The sequence below is a fragment of the Pelmatolapia mariae genome, linkage group LG12, assembly GCF_036321145.2.
Source record: "Pelmatolapia mariae isolate MD_Pm_ZW linkage group LG12, Pm_UMD_F_2, whole genome shotgun sequence".
Taxonomy (NCBI): Eukaryota; Metazoa; Chordata; class Actinopteri; order Cichliformes; family Cichlidae; genus Pelmatolapia; species Pelmatolapia mariae.
The window spans coordinates 12,486,425-12,492,548 of record NC_086237.1 but is presented as its reverse complement, the minus strand read 5'-3'; the positions used below and the strand labels follow the sequence as shown (position 1 = coordinate 12,492,548).

Below are 6,124 nucleotides of genomic sequence, written 5' to 3'. Positions count from 1 at the left end.
CCTTGGGCTGAGCAAACACAAGTGTTGAAAACCTCTATTGCTTCTGTGCCGGCGATGGTGAGCAGCATAGCTATTTTTCTTTCATCTGCCCGGCGATCCACTCCGACAGCCGCAATATACAGTTTGAACTGCTGCTTGAAAGTCCTCCAGCTTGCAACCACATTTCCAGTCAGTTTCAACGGACTTGGCGGTTTTATTGTATCCATCTTGTGTTGTTTCTTATTCTTCACCCGAATCCTGGTACTATGTAATGTTCTTATTCCTCCCCACATAGCAAAATTGGTATGGCCCGGATCTGGCCCACACAATGTGCTTACATATGGCCCACATACCGCAAAGAATGAAGGCCCTTTGGTGGCCCAGATCTGGTTTGCCAGAGGTAATCCACACATGGGCCAGCACAAGGCCAGTTGCAGACACACTGCTGGGCCTGTGCTGGCTCAGAACCATTTCATCTCTGGCCCCAGATGTCAGCCTAATATGTGCCTTAATCAAGCCATGTAATAACAATATGTGCCGGAACATAATAGAGCAAAAGTAATATGATGAAACTCTATACAGACAGTGAATGGACTGATTCTTATATAGCACTTTTCTACTTTTCAAGATTACTCAGTGCTCTACACAACATGCAACATTCACACACTTTCCCTAAACTGAGTGCTTCCTAACTACATTCATACAAATTCACTCTTGACATGCAGACGGGAGGAGCCAGGGATCGAACCACTAAGCTTCCGATCAGTAGGTGACCTACTCTACCTCCTGAGCTACAGCCACCCAGCGATAAACCTGAGTAAACCCTCACTAGGTTTTGGATAAAGTGTACACTCACAAACCTGAGAAACCTGCATTTGAAACATTGGCTACCATAGCAGTATAGTATTGCAACTTTTGGGTCTTCTAACTTCCATCATTGCCAAACCTGGCCCACATCTGGTTGACATGCACCCAGCCAAGGCACCAGTCAGTCAGAAGTGCCAGCTTGATGCCAGATCCAGGTCAGACCTGTTTTCTATGAACCTGGGCCACATAAACCAAACCACAATCAGGCCAGATGTGGCATGCCATCACATAAATGGTGCCTTCTACGCCAGGCCTGGCCCACATCTGGATGACATGCCACTTACCATGCCAGAAGTCAGCCAGTGGTGCTGGCTTGACACCAGATCTGGGCCACACCAGTCTGCTATGTGGGTCTATGAATAAACTGGAGAAATCAAAAACATGACTCTCACAGTGCACCCGGTGCTCTCCAGATGAGAGAAGGCCCAATGCACTGTTCAGTTTTGCTCAACAGAATCATTTGTTTCAATGTTTTTGCTCAGGAGGAACACTCACACTGGAGGACTTGGCCTCTTATAAAGTCGCATTGACTGAAGCGTGGAATATTTCTCTGGGAGAATACCAAATGTACTTCCCTCCACCCCCTGCAGGAGGAGCCCTCCTCAGCCTCATCATTAGCATCATGAAAGGTTTGTGTTAGAGACTAACTGTATGGGCTGCTGCTCATTTACACTTTGAAATCACAAACTCATGCTCGTTGGATACGTTTATGTTTTGAACTGATCTGTTTAAATAATGCACTTAGTGGTTATTGCACACGCCAACAGGCACACGCCCACTAAAAACTGATTATATTTTCAGGATATAAAATGAGTTCAGAACCGAAGATTATTGATGAAAAAACATTATTTTATCACCGTTATATTGAAGCTTTAAAATTTGCCAGTGGATTAAAGGAACATATCTGAGATCCAAAGTTCCGCTCAGATGAAGTAAGTATCATGAAATACTACTAAGAAAATTCATTAATAGATTTGAACCTGCTTTGGTTGCACACAATGCAACAAAATGGTACAACAGTGCATTTAGTTATGACTTAATTTTAATTTTCAAGTGGTGTAACAATTGACAGAAATGAGTAGCAAAATTTCTAAAAGTCAAAAGCTCAACCACTAGAAGCTCTGCCCTGGGGTTCCACCAAGAGGAGGACCCAGGGCAGACCCAGAACATGCTGGAGAGATTATGGCTGTATCCCAATTCAGGGTCTGCAGCCTTAAAGTACGCAGCCTTAACGGTCCTCAAGGGCCGCGTACTCAAAGACCGCTAAGGCCAGAAGTGCGAGGCTTGTAGGCTTGTGAAATGGGACGGTCTAGCCTCAGGCTTAGCAACCATGACACTAACAGCTGGAAACATTTCATACAGCTTTGTTTGACAGAAATGAAGGAGAACATGTTTTGTTTCTACATGAGCTTTGTGTGATTTGTTTAGTATCTGAGGCTGAGACCACAGGACTGTAAAACATGATTGTTGGGCTTCATTTCTGTACTGAAGTCATTTTAAGATTAGCTAATTTTTATTTACTAACTAATGTTGTTCATGAGACTAAAGTCATCTCACTTTGGTAATGTAAATATAATATGGCCAATATTATAGTTATTATAATAATCATTATTAGTTATTACAGCAGTGAGTTTGAACTCCGTGTCAAATACTGAGCTTCAGTAAAGATTCAAGTTGCATTTATTTATGTCCTATCACCTTAAATCTTCACTCAAAGACAAGTATCTTTGACAGTGTGTATATAGATGTATTATATATGAGAGACAAATATTGTTCTTTTAATATGTTGGCATTACTAAATTTGGTTCAATGCTTACATATATGTGGAAAAAGCAAATGTACGAGCTGTGATAACAGTTTCTGATAGAATGAAGAGTAGACTGATATATTAAATATTCCTTTATTGGGTGAGAAAATCAGACCATGTCATAACTGCTTTAAGTCATACAGAATAGATATCAGAGCCGTAAACAGGCTTACTTCTGCTAAATGGGTCAAACTGGGCAGAAAGTATACAAACACATAACATCCTTATAGAATATGATGTAACACTATAGATCAACTTACCTCAGAATATATAAAGCATATAAACAATTACAGCAATATGATACAACAAACACAGCAGTACTACTAATCCAAAATACTCAAAGCTTCATAGAACTGAAACAAACATTTATTTTTAGGTCCATTCTGCTGCTGATACATACTTTAGGTTTCTGAATATTAAACTTGTTTCTGCCTTTCATAGTGTTTAACCTGAAGGCCCTGAGTACTTTCTCCCACACTGAAAACACTGGAATGATAACATTATTTGAACATTACCTAATAAGACTGATTCAGGACAGACAATTAGTTATTGTAAACTTTTCTAGCAGTCCTTCACAAACAGGGAACAGTCTGTCCATTCTCTCCATCTGTCAGCTGCTGCTGGCTCTTCCTCCTCCTCTTCCTCACACACTGCTGAGTTTGTCCTGTTGGATCATCAGGGGTGCAAAGCCTCACAGATGATGTGCAGCAGTGGGTCCCTCAGTCTGTCCTCACGCTGGCCACTTGCAGTTGTCACACATGGAAATCAAATGTGTGATAAGCTGCAGGATTCAAACACAAGTGTAACTTATAAATACATGTTCATACTTTTATTACACAATCAGAGAGAAAGAAAAAGAGAGAGTGCAGCACAGACAGACAGGTGACAGTCTCAGGTGTATACACTGCTACAAAACAGCACAAGAGAAGGAGGATTTAGTGTTTGTGTTATTACGAGTGCTAAACAAGAAGAGTTCCCAGATGGTCCAGTGGACACATGTGTGACTCCTGTGATTAAAGCATCTTTCTTTCAGCTTAACGAGTGAACCGTCAGCTCGTTCAAACACACGTTAAAGGCCGTTTGGCTCGACACCACCGAACAGAGGCAGCAATATAACATAGCTAACATTAACAGTGCAGCGAATCTTGCTTGTGCCGTCATATTCAGGACTGCAAACCGAGCAGCATCACTGACTTTCAGCTTGTGTTTGTGGATATATGACTGACTTTAATTATCCATGAAATCATCACATTCTCTGTAGGATTAAGGTCAACTATTGAACAGCGTATATTTTAAAGTAAAGGCTTTAAAACCAAGTTAGTACAAACATCACTAATGTCACATAACTTTGCCAACACGTGACCCACTATAATGTTTAAATGTTCTTCATTATTAAACATTTGCACATAAATAATTTACATAATATTCAGTACTTACTTTTAAAAGTTTACTCTTTGGCCGCTCCGCTTCCACCGGTGTTCTTTTTTTCTTTTCAGCAAAATTATCCACACCCACCGCCGCGCTATGAAGTCTGGGATATGTTGGGCCACGAAGTCTCCACCGCCGTGTGTGTGTGTGTGTGTGTGTGTGTGTGTGTGTGTGTGTGTGTGTGTGTGTGTGTGTGTGTGTGTGTGTGTGTGTGTGTGTGTGTGTGTAAAAAAAATAATTTATTACTTTTCTTTTTTTTTTTTAATTTTCTGTATTTCCTACAGATGGCAAAGAATTTCACAAAAGAGCTTTGCTGATGTCATATGGCAAAAAATAACTAACGAGACTCATGAAAACGATTATTAGGAAAATCGCCTCAAATCGAGACACCACTGGTACCACACATGTTGGTTGAAGATGGATCTATTGTGTCTGTAATCAGCACCATCAATGACGAGTCAGTACCTGCATCATTCTGTTTCACTGTTAGAAACCAGCTATCAGATATTTTTCTTTCTTTGATAAAAACTTAATATTTTTTTTTGTTTACAGATTTGGCTGCAAGGGCCTCTCTCCAAGCACTGGAATCATTCTCAACAACCAGCTGTCTGACTTCTGCAATAGAACTAATAGCATTTCTCCTGGTGAAGAGATGCTTTCTACATTTAATATTTATATACAAGTAATCATATGAAGAGGACAGATTATTTCAATACTAATACCACAAAGAGTTTAATTTTTTTTTCCTGAAATTATTTTCCTGAAATGACATTTCTTTAAGTAATGTGTCAGCTCACCTATCTATATAAGCCTTTCATAACTTTCTGACACATATTCCACACATTAGGGTAATAAAGGTGTTACTCAGTTTGGGGATAGTAATTTAGGAGGCCAGTCAGCCAGTTTCAATTGCTGTGATACTGTGATTAATATTCAGTTTAAAGACTTGTAACAGCCGGGCCTTCATCATTTATTCATTGCTCATTGTCTGTATGCACGGTAAGAGGGACTTCTGAAGTTGCTCCTAGAGTTTGAACAACTTCCCATATGAAATTATTTAATCACTGATTTGTGTGTCAAATGTTTGTACATATGATTTACACATAGATTTGCGTGTGCATACTGCTTGTGAATGACACCCAATCATTTTCTTTTTGTTTTTGTCACATGGATGAGTCAAGATTGTAGTATTGTAGCCCTGTCCTGCTGAATTTCTCAGGGGAGCAGCCTCCCTCCTCTACAGCACCAGCTTTGCTGAAGTCCGAGTCAAAGATCGTGGTCATTGGAGGGGCCGGTGGGACTATGATCACAACTGCACTGGCTTCAGTTTATGTCCATAGTAATCACACAAAGTGCCACTAAGATAAATTGGCACAGACTAATGCCCGTCTTTGTTGTTGTAGTAAGTGTCATGGTCACAACTTGCTTCATTTTAATCCATCCTGTAGTCCTCACTTTCCCCTCACTAAGATTGATATTCTTTTATTTCTCTCCAAGGCACTCATGAACCACCTTTGGTTTGGAAAGAGCATTAAGGAGACAATTGCTACTCCAGTTGTTTATGTTCATTTATTTCATTTCATTTCATTTATTTATAAAGCACATTTAATAACAGAGAATTGACCAAAGTGCTGTACAAAGTAGTAATTAAACAGTGACATTAATGTCAACAACAGGTAAGAAGTGTGTGTGTGTGAGACACACACACACACACACTCTCTTTCTCGAAGAGAGTCAGTTACGTTAGACAGCATAGCTTTAAGTTTCAGACCTTCCTGCATTAACAAAGCCACAAAATCTGTAGCAGATTCTGTACTGCTGGAAAATATTTGAACAAGTCACCGAATATCACTAAAGATGATCAAGAAGAAACAACAACCCACATGTGTGACTGACATTCTTTCCCTCTTCTGCTCAGATTATTTGTGCACATTCTCATCTATCTTGTACAATTTCTTACTTGTTCTTCTATTGTAAAAGTCAGGACAATACAGATCATATACTTATAATTCAATCACATGTCTAGAAAAGCCTGGATATACT

At 39.9% G+C, this 6,124-nt stretch overlaps 1 long non-coding RNA gene across 1 annotated transcript; it reads left to right on the top strand.

Moving 5' to 3' along the window:
• Window positions 1-1,399: 1,399 nt before the first annotated feature.
• On the top strand, window positions 1,400-4,734 carry LOC134639078 (uncharacterized). The gene is made up of 3 exons (XR_010095308.1): window positions 1,400-1,475; window positions 4,366-4,538; window positions 4,634-4,734. It is a non-coding gene; the product is annotated as an uncharacterized LOC134639078 (long non-coding RNA).
• The last annotated feature ends 1,390 nt before the right edge of the window (window positions 4,735-6,124 follow it).